The sequence below is a fragment of the Ambystoma mexicanum genome, chromosome 6q (assembly GCF_040938575.1).
Source record: "Ambystoma mexicanum isolate Mex_15411 chromosome 6q, UKY_AmexF1_1, whole genome shotgun sequence".
Taxonomy (NCBI): domain Eukaryota; kingdom Metazoa; phylum Chordata; class Amphibia; order Caudata; family Ambystomatidae; genus Ambystoma; species Ambystoma mexicanum.
Genome location: NC_090937.1, coordinates 1,627,199,756 through 1,627,210,687, shown reverse-complemented (window position 1 = coordinate 1,627,210,687; position 10,932 = coordinate 1,627,199,756).

Genomic DNA, 10,932 nt, shown 5'->3' with positions numbered 1-10,932 from the left:
CAAGAGTGGAACGAGGCAGCAAGTTCAAGGAATGACATTGCATCCAGGCACTTACAGCTCTTTGTGCCCTAATGCCATGACACAAAAACATAATTTGAAAAAAGTTAGCAGAGGATGGTTTCGATCCATCGACCTCTGGGTTATGGGCCCAGCACGCTTCCGCTGCGCCACTCTGCTGGTTGGAGACCAAGAGCTTTTCTGGGCTTTTACAGCCTACAAACCGACAACCCTAGACCCAGTTTCGAGTGAAGCGGGCAGTAGGCCTTACAAAGCCAAACAACCTGCAACCACGCACTCCCATCCCATGGCCTTTTGCAGACAGGCCTCATTTCTCTAGCTCACACCCTAACTGCCAACACCCCTTCCCCTTCTCTCTCTGTCTCTCTCTCTCTGTCTCTCTCTCTCATTCTCTCTCTCTCGCAAATAGATACTTTACTTCCCAGGTGCAACAAAACAAGCCTTCTCGAGCTGGCAGATATGGGAAGGAAGGAAGGAAGGGCCAGTTTGGAAACTCAACTCAATTACCATAAATCCCCTGCTAAGGGTTATGGGAGGGAGGAATGAAGGAACTTTGCTTCAGGGAAAGGGCTGCTGCTGCTTCAGCATGTGAGGAGCGCAGCCACACGTTTCACCTTCTTCAGTATGTTGGTTTACAGGATGAGAGAGATCCTGAAACCTCACTCTAATAGGCTGAGGTGCTGTGCTCGGTGGCCTGCTGGGACCAAGGCCCGTCAGGGCAAGGCGAATAGGCCTTTGTCAGGCCTTCGTCAGGGCTTTGTCGGGGAGGGGCCAGGAGCCCTGCTCGCTTCAATCCCCTCACCGATAGACAGTTGCAGAAACTAGGATGCAAGAACCTTTCCTGGATGGGGTTTTGATTTTCACGAAAAGTGTGTCAGCTTTGCTTTCAGCATGAGTCTGATTTCCAAAAAATGCATTTTGAACAATTTAAAGATTTGATCTGCGTTGGCCGGGAATCGAACCCGGGTCAACTGCTTGGAAGGCAGCTATGCTCACCACTATACCACCAACGCCTGCCTGTCTGGGCTCTCTGATGGAGCGGCCCTTAGAAATAAGAATAAGTCATTGGCTGGGAATGAAAAAAGCTTGCGTTTGACGCAGAAGCAGTTCGCATCATGAGGTCTTGCCGGTCAGCCCAACATTTCCCCGGGACCCCTTAAAAAAGGAGCTTGGTTTTAAGTTTGGTTTGATTGAACAGTACATTTTGTTGGCTGGGCTGGGACCCTCTCCTATTTAGCGCAAGAGTGGAACGAGGCAGCAAGTTCAAGGAATGACATTGCATCCAGGCACTTACAGCTCTTTGTGCCCTAATGCCATGACACAAAAACATAATTTGAAAAAAGTTAGCAGAGGATGGTTTCGATCCATCGACCTCTGGGTTATGGGCCCAGCACGCTTCCGCTGCGCCACTCTGCTGGTTGGAGACCAAGAGCTTTTCTGGGCTTTTACAGCCTACAAACCGACAACCCTAGACCCAGTTTCGAGTGAAGCGGGCAGTAGGCCTTACAAAGCCAAACAACCTGCAACCACGCACTCCCATCCCATGGCCTTTTGCAGACAGGCCTCATTTCTCTAGCTCACACCCTAACTGCCAACACCCCTTCCCCTTCTCTCTCTGTCTCTCTCTCTCTGTCTCTCTCTCTCATTCTCTCTCTCTCGCAAATAGATACTTTACTTCCCAGGTGCAACAAAACAAGCCTTCTCGAGCTGGCAGATATGGGAAGGAAGGAAGGAAGGGCCAGTTTGGAAACTCAACTCAATTACCATAAATCCCCTGCTAAGGGTTATGGGAGGGAGGAATGAAGGAACTTTGCTTCAGGGAAAGGGCTGCTGCTGCTTCAGCATGTGAGGAGCGCAGCCACACGTTTCACCTTCTTCAGTATGTTGGTTTACAGGATGAGAGAGATCCTGAAACCTCACTCTAATAGGCTGAGGTGCTGTGCTCGGTGGCCTGCTGGGACCAAGGCCCGTCAGGGCAAGGCGAATAGGCCTTTGTCAGGCCTTCGTCAGGGCTTTGTCGGGGAGGGGCCAGGAGCCCTGCTCGCTTCAATCCCCTCACCGATAGACAGTTGCAGAAACTAGGATGCAAGAACCTTTCCTGGATGGGGTTTTGATTTTCACGAAAAGTGTGTCAGCTTTGCTTTCAGCATGAGTCTGATTTCCAAAAAATGCATTTTGAACAATTTAAAGATTTGATCTGCGTTGGCCGGGAATCGAACCCGGGTCAACTGCTTGGAAGGCAGCTATGCTCACCACTATACCACCAACGCCTGCCTGTCTGGGCTCTCTGATGGAGCGGCCCTTAGAAATAAGAATAAGTCATTGGCTGGGAATGAAAAAAGCTTGCGTTTGACGCAGAAGCAGTTCGCATCATGAGGTCTTGCCGGTCAGCCCAACATTTCCCCGGGACCCCTTAAAAAAGGAGCTTGGTTTTAAGTTTGGTTTGATTGAACAGTACATTTTGTTGGCTGGGCTGGGACCCTCTCCTATTTAGCGCAAGAGTGGAACGAGGCAGCAAGTTCAAGGAATGACATTGCATCCAGGCACTTACAGCTCTTTGTGCCCTAATGCCATGACACAAAAACATAATTTGAAAAAAGTTAGCAGAGGATGGTTTCGATCCATCGACCTCTGGGTTATGGGCCCAGCACGCTTCCGCTGCGCCACTCTGCTGGTTGGAGAACAAGAGCTTTTATGGGCTTTTACAGCCTACAAACCGACAACCCTAGACCCAGTTTCGAGTGAAGCGGGCAGTAGGCCTTACAAAGCCAAACAACCTGCAACCACGCACTCCCATCCCATGGCCTTTTGCAGACAGGCCTCATTTCTCTAGCTCACACCCTAACTGCCAACACCCCTTCCCCTTCTCTCTCTGTCTCTCTCTCTCTGTCTCTCTCTCTCATTCTCTCTCTCTCGCAAATAGATACTTTACTTCCCAGGGGCAACAAAACAAGCCTTCTCGAGCTGGCAGATATGGGAAGGAAGGAAGGAAGGGCCAGTTTGGAAACTCAACTCAATTACCATAAATCCCCTGCTAAGGGTTATGGGAGGGAGGAATGAAGGAACTTTGCTTCAGGGAAAGGGCTGCTGCTGCTTCAGCATGTGAGGAGCGCAGCCACACGTTTCACCTTCTTCAGTATGTTGGTTTACAGGATGAGAGAGATCCTGAAACCTCACTCTAATAGGCTGAGGTGCTGTGCTCGGTGGCCTGCTGGGACCAAGGCCCGTCAGGGCAAGGCGAATAGGCCTTTGTCAGGCCTTCGTCAGGGCTTTGTCGGGGAGGGGCCAGGAGCCCTGCTCGCTTCAATCCCCTCACCGATAGACAGTTGCAGAAACTAGGATGCAAGAACCTTTCCTGGATGGGGTTTTGATTTTCACGAAAAGTGTGTCAGCTTTGCTTTCAGCATGAGTCTGATTTCCAAAAAATGCATTTTGAACAATTTAAAGATTTGATCTGCGTTGGCCGGGAATCGAACCCGGGTCAACTGCTTGGAAGGCAGCTATGCTCACCACTATACCACCAACGCCTTCCTGTCTGGGCTATCTGATGGAGCGGCCCTTAGAAATAAGAATAAGTCATTGGCTGGGAATGAAAAAAGCTTGCGTTTGACGCAGAAGCAGTTCGCATCATGAGGTCTTGCCGGTCAGCCCAACATTTCCCCGGGACCCCTTAAAAAAGGAGCTTGGTTTTAAGTTTGGTTTGATTGAACAGTACATTTTGTTGGCTGGGCTGGGACCCTCTCCTATTTAGCGCAAGAGTGGAACGAGGCAGCAAGTTCAAGGAATGACATTGCATCCAGGCACTTACAGCTCTTTGTGCCCTAATGCCATGACACAAAAACATAATTTGAAAAAAGTTAGCAGAGGATGGTTTCGATCCATCGACCTCTGGGTTATGGGCCCAGCACGCTTCCGCTGCGCCACTCTGCTGGTTGGAGAACAAGAGCTTTTATGGGCTTTTACAGCCTACAAACCGACAACCCTAGACCCAGTTTCGAGTGAAGCGGGCAGTAGGCCTTACAAAGCCAAACAACCTGCAACCACGCACTCCCATCCCATGGCCTTTTGCAGACAGGCCTCATTTCTCTAGCTCACACCCTAACTGCCAACACCCCTTCCCCTTCTCTCTCTGTCTCTCTCTCTCTGTCTCTCTCTCTCATTCTCTCTCTCTCGCAAATAGATACTTTACTTCCCAGGTGCAACAAAACAAGCCTTCTCGAGCTGGCAGATATGGGAAGGAAGGAAGGAAGGGCCAGTTTGGAAACTCAACTCAATTACCATAAATCCCCTGCTAAGGGTTATGGGAGGGAGGAATGAAGGAACTTTGCTTCAGGGAAAGGGCTGCTGCTGCTTCAGCATGTGAGGAGCGCAGCCACACGTTTCACCTTCTTCAGTATGTTGGTTTACAGGATGAGAGAGATCCTGAAACCTCACTCTAATAGGCTGAGGTGCTGTGCTCGGTGGCCTGCTGGGACCAAGGCCCGTCAGGGCAAGGCGAATAGGCCTTTGTCAGGCCTTCGTCAGGGCTTTGTCGGGGAGGGGCCAGGAGCCCTGCTCGCTTCAATCCCCTCACCGATAGACAGTTGCAGAAACTAGGATGCAAGAACCTTTCCTGGATGGGGTTTTGATTTTCACGAAAAGTGTGTCAGCTTTGCTTTCAGCATGAGTCTGATTTCCAAAAAATGCATTTTGAACAATTTAAAGATTTGATCTGCGTTGGCCGGGAATCGAACCCGGGTCAACTGCTTGGAAGGCAGCTATGCTCACCACTATACCACCAACGCCTGCCTGTCTGGGCTATCTGATGGAGCGGCCCTTAGAAATAAGAATAAGTCATTGGCTGGGAATGAAAAAAGCTTGCGTTTGACGCAGAAGCAGTTCGCATCATGAGGTCTTGCCGGTCAGCCCAACATTTCCCCGGGACCCCTTAAAAAAGGAGCTTGGTTTTAAGTTTGGTTTGATTGAACAGTACATTTTGTTGGCTGGGCTGGGACCCTCTCCTATTTAGCGCAAGAGTGGAACGAGGCAGCAAGTTCAAGGAATGACATTGCATCCAGGCACTTACAGCTCTTTGTGCCCTAATGCCATGACACAAAAACATAATTTGAAAAAAGTTAGCAGAGGATGGTTTCGATCCATCGACCTCTGGGTTATGGGCCCAGCACGCTTCCGCTGCGCCACTCTGCTGGTTGGAGAACAAGAGCTTTTATGGGCTTTTACAGCCTACAAACCGACAACCCTAGACCCAGTTTCGAGTGAAGCGGGCAGTAGGCCTTACAAAGCCAAACAACCTGCAACCACGCACTCCCATCCCATGGCCTTTTGCAGACAGGCCTCATTTCTCTAGCTCACACCCTAACTGCCAACACCCCTTCCCCTTCTCTCTCTGTCTCTCTCTCTCTGTCTCTCTCTCTCATTCTCTCTCTCTCGCAAATAGATACTTTACTTCCCAGGTGCAACAAAACAAGCCTTCTCGAGCTGGCAGATATGGGAAGGAAGGAAGGAAGGGCCAGTTTGGAAACTCAACTCAATTACCATAAATCCCCTGCTAAGGGTTATGGGAGGGAGGAATGAAGGAACTTTGCTTCAGGGAAAGGGCTGCTGCTGCTTCAGCATGTGAGGAGCGCAGCCACACGTTTCACCTTCTTCAGTATGTTGGTTTACAGGATGAGAGAGATCCTGAAACCTCACTCTAATAGGCTGAGGTGCTGTGCTCGGTGGCCTGCTGGGACCAAGGCCCGTCAGGGCAAGGCGAATAGGCCTTTGTCAGGCCTTCGTCAGGGCTTTGTCGGGGAGGGGCCAGGAGCCCTGCTCGCTTCAATCCCCTCACCGATAGACAGTTGCAGAAACTAGGATGCAAGAACCTTTCCTGGATGGGGTTTTGATTTTCACGAAAAGTGTGTCAGCTTTGCTTTCAGCATGAGTCTGATTTCCAAAAAATGCATTTTGAACAATTTAAAGATTTGATCTGCGTTGGCCGGGAATCGAACCCGGGTCAACTGCTTGGAAGGCAGCTATGCTCACCACTATACCACCAACGCCTGCCTGTCTGGGCTATCTGATGGAGCGGCCCTTAGAAATAAGAATAAGTCATTGGCTGGGAATGAAAAAAGCTTGCGTTTGACGCAGAAGCAGTTCGCATCATGAGGTCTTGCCGGTCAGCCCAACATTTCCCCGGGACCCCTTAAAAAAGGAGCTTGGTTTTAAGTTTGGTTTGATTGAACAGTACATTTTGTTGGCTGGGCTGGGACCCTCTCCTATTTAGCGCAAGAGTTGAACGAGGCAGCAAGTTCAAGGAATGACATTGCATCCAGGCACTTACAGCTCTTTGTGCCCTAATGCCATGACACAAAAACATAATTTGAAAAAAGTTAGCAGAGGATGGTTTCGATCCATCGACCTCTGGGTTATGGGCACAGCACGCTTCCGCTGCGCCACTCTGCTGGTTGGAGACCAAGAGCTTTTCTGGGCTTTTACAGCCTACAAACCGACAACCCTAGACCCAGTTTCGAGTGAAGCGGGCAGTAGGCCTTACAAAGCCAAACAACCTGCAACCACGCACTCCCATCCCATGGCCTTTTGCAGACAGGCCTCATTTCTCTAGCTCACACCCTAACTGCCAACACCCCTTCCCCTTCTCTCTCTGTCTCTCTCTCTCTGTCTCTCTCTCTCATTCTCTCTCTCTCGCAAATAGATACTTTACTTCCCAGGTGCAACAAAACAAGCCTTCTCGAGCTGGCAGATATGGGAAGGAAGGAAGGAAGGGCCAGTTTGGAAACTCAACTCAATTACCATAAATCCCCTGCTAAGGCTTATGGGAGGGAGGAATGAAGGAACTTTGCTTCAGGGAAAGGGCTGCTGCTGCTTCAGCATGTGAGGAGCGCAGCCACACGTTTCACCTTCTTCAGTATGTTGGTTTACAGGATGAGAGAGATCCTGAAACCTCACTCTAATAGGCTGAGGTGCTGTGCTCGGTGGCCTGCTGGGACCAAGGCCCGTCAGGGCAAGGCGAATAGGCCTTTGTCAGGCCTTCGTCAGGGCTTTGTCGGGGAGGGGCCAGGAGCCCTGCTCGCTTCAATCCCCTCACCGATAGACAGTTGCAGAAACTAGGATGCAAGAACCTTTCCTGGATGGGGTTTTGATTTTCACGAAAAGTGTGTCAGCTTTGCTTTCAGCATGAGTCTGATTTCCAAAAAATGCATTTTGAACAATTTAAAGATTTGATCTGCGTTGGCCGGGAATCGAACCCGGGTCAACTGCTTGGAAGGCAGCTATGCTCACCACTATACCACCAACGCCTGCCTGTCTGGGCTATCTGATGGAGCGGCCCTTAGAAATAAGAATAAGTCATTGGCTGGGAATGAAAAAAGCTTGCGTTTGACGCAGAAGCAGTTCGCATCATGAGGTCTTGCCGGTCAGCCCAACATTTCCCCGGGACCCCTTAAAAAAGGAGCTTGGTTTTAAGTTTGGTTTGATTGAACAGTACATTTTGTTGGCTGGGCTGGGACCCTCTCCTATTTAGCGCAAGAGTGGAACGAGGCAGCAAGTTCAAGGAATGACATTGCATCCAGGCACTTACAGCTCTTTGTGCCCTAATGCCATGACACAAAAACATAATTTGAAAAAAGTTAGCAGAGGATGGTTTCGATCCATCGACCTCTGGGTTATGGGCCCAGCACGCTTCCGCTGCGCCACTCTGCTGGTTGGAGAACAAGAGCTTTTCTGGGCTTTTACAGCCTACAAACCGACAACCCTAGACCCAGTTTCGAGTGAAGCGGGCAGTAGGCCTTACAAAGCCAAACAACCTGCAACCACGCACTCCCATCCCATGGCCTTTTGCAGACAGGCCTCATTTCTCTAGCTCACACCCTAACTGCCAACACCCCTTCCCCTTCTCTCTCTGTCTCTCTCTCTCTGTCTCTCTCTCTCATTCTCTCTCTCTCGCAAATAGATACTTTACTTCCCAGGTGCAACAAAACAAGCCTTCTCGAGCTGGCAGATATGGGAAGGAAGGAAGGAAGGGCCAGTTTGGAAACTCAACTCAATTACCATAAATCCCCTGCTAAGGGTTATGGGAGGGAGGAATGAAGGAACTTTGCTTCAGGGAAAGGGCTGCTGCTGCTTCAGCATGTGAGGAGCGCAGCCACACGTTTCACCTTCTTCAGTATGTTGGTTTACAGGATGAGAGAGATCCTGAAACCTCACTCTAATAGGCTGAGGTGCTGTGCTCGGTGGCCTGCTGGGACCAAGGCCCGTCAGGGCAAGGCGAATAGGCCTTTGTCAGGCCTTCGTCAGGGCTTTGTCGGGGAGGGGCCAGGAGCCCTGCTCGCTTCAATCCTCTCACCGATAGACAGTTGCAGAAACTAGGATGCAAGAACCTTTCCTGGATGGGGTTTTGATTTTCACGAAAAGTGTGTCAGCTTTGCTTTCAGCATGAGTCTGATTTCCAAAAAATGCATTTTGAACAATTTAAAGATTTGATCTGCGTTGGCCGGGAATCGAACCCGGGTCAACTGCTTGGAAGGCAGCTATGCTCACCACTATACCACCAACGCCTGCCTGTCTGGGCTATCTGATGGAGCGGCCCTTAGAAATAAGAATAAGTCATTGGCTGGGAATGAAAAAAGCTTGCGTTTGACGCAGAAGCAGTTCGCATCATGAGGTCTTGCCGGTCAGCCCAACATTTCCCCGGGACCCCTTAAAAAAGGAGCTTGGTTTTAAGTTTGGTTTGATTGAACAGTACATTTTGTTGGCTGGGCTGGGACCCTCTCCTATTTAGCGCAAGAGTGGAACGAGGCAGCAAGTTCAAGGAATGACATTGCATCCAGGCACTTACAGCTCTTTGTGCCCTAATGCCATGACACAAAAACATAATTTGAAAAAAGTTAGCAGAGGATGGTTTCGATCCATCGACCTCTGGGTTATGGGCCCAGCACGCTTCCGCTGCGCCACTCTGCTGGTTGGAGAACAAGAGCTTTTATGGGCTTTTACAGCCTACAAACTGACAACCCTAGACCCAGTTTCGAGTGAAGCGGGCAGTAGGCCTTACAAAGCCAAACAACCTGCAACCACGCACTCCCATCCCATGGCCTTTTGCAGACAGGCCTCATTTCTCTAGCTCACACCCTAACTGCCAACACCCCTTCCCCTTCTCTCTCTGTCTCTCTCTCTCTGTCTCTCTCTCTCATTCTCTCTCTCTCGCAAATAGATACTTTACTTCCCAGGTGCAACAAAACAAGCCTTCTCGAGCTGGCAGATATGGGAAGGAAGGAAGGAAGGGCCAGTTTGGAAACTCAACTCAATTACCATAAATCCCCTGCTAAGGGTTATGGGAGGGAGGAATGAAGGAACTTTGCTTCAGGGAAAGGGCTGCTGCTGCTTCAGCATGTGAGGAGCGCAGCCACACGTTTCACCTTCTTCAGTATGTTGGTTTACAGGATGAGAGAGATCCTGAAACCTCACTCTAATAGGCTGAGGTGCTGTGCTCGGTGGCCTGCTGGGACCAAGGCCCGTCAGGGCAAGGCGAATAGGCCTTTGTCAGGCCTTCGTCAGGGCTTTGTCGGGGAGGGGCCAGCAGCCCTGCTCGCTTCAATCCCCTCACCGATAGACAGTTGCAGAAACTAGGATGCAAGAACCTTTCCTGGATGGGGTTTTGATTTTCACGAAAAGTGTGTCAGCTTTGCTTTCAGCATGAGTCTGATTTCCAAAAAATGCATTTTGAACAATTTAAAGATTTGATCTGCGTTGGCCGGGAATCGAACCCGGGTCAACTGCTTGGAAGGCAGCTATGCTCACCACTATACCACCAACGCCTGCCTGTCTGGGCTATCTGATGGAGCGGCCCTTAGAAATAAGAATAAGTCATTGGCTGGGAATGAAAAAAGCTTGCGTTTGACGCAGAAGCAGTTCGCATCATGAGGTCTTGCCGGTCAGCCCAACATTTCCCCGGGACCCCTTAAAAAAGGAGCTTGGTTTTAAGTTTGGTTTGATTGAACAGTACATTTTGTTGGCTGGGCTGGGACCCTCTCCTATTTAGCGCAAGAGTGGAACGAGGCAGCAAGTTCAAGGAATGACATTGCATCCAGGCACTTACAGCTCTTTGTGCCCTAATGCCATGACACAAAAACATAATTTGAAAAAAGTTAGCAGAGGATGGTTTCGATCCATCGACCTCTGGGTTATGGGCCCAGCACACTTCCGCTGCGCCACTCTGCTGGTTGGAGAACAAGAGCTTTTATGGGCTTTTACAGCCTACAAACCGACAACCCTAGACCCAGTTTCGAGTGAAGCGGGCAGTAGGCCTTACAAAGCCAAACAACCTGCAACCACGCACTCCCATCCCATGGCCTTTTGCAGACAGGCCTCATTTCTCTAGCTCACACCCTAACTGCCAACACCCCTTCCCCTTCTCTCTCTGTCTCTCTCTCTCTGTCTCTCTCTCTCATTCTCTCTCTCTCGCAAATAGATACTTTACTTCCCAGGTGCAACAAAACAAGCCTTCTCGAGCTGGCAGATATGGGAAGGAAGGAAGGAAGGGCCAGTTTGGAAACTCAACTCAATTACCATAAATCCCCTGCTAAGGGTTATGGGAGGGAGGAATGAAGGAACTTTGCTTCAGGGAAAGGGCTGCTGCTGCTTCAGCATGTGAGGAGCGCAGCCACACGTTTCACCTTCTTCAGTATGTTGGTTTACAGGATGAGAGAGATCCTGAAACCTCACTCTAATAGGCTGAGGTGCTGTGCTCGGTGGCCTGCTGGGACCAAGGCCCGTCAGGGCAAGGCGAATAGGCCTTTGTCAGGCCTTCGTCAGGGCTTTGTCGGGGAGGGGCCAGGAGCCCTGCTCGCTTCAATCCCCTCACCGATAGACAGTTGCAGAAACTAGGATGCAAGAACCTTTCCTGGATGGGGTTTTGAT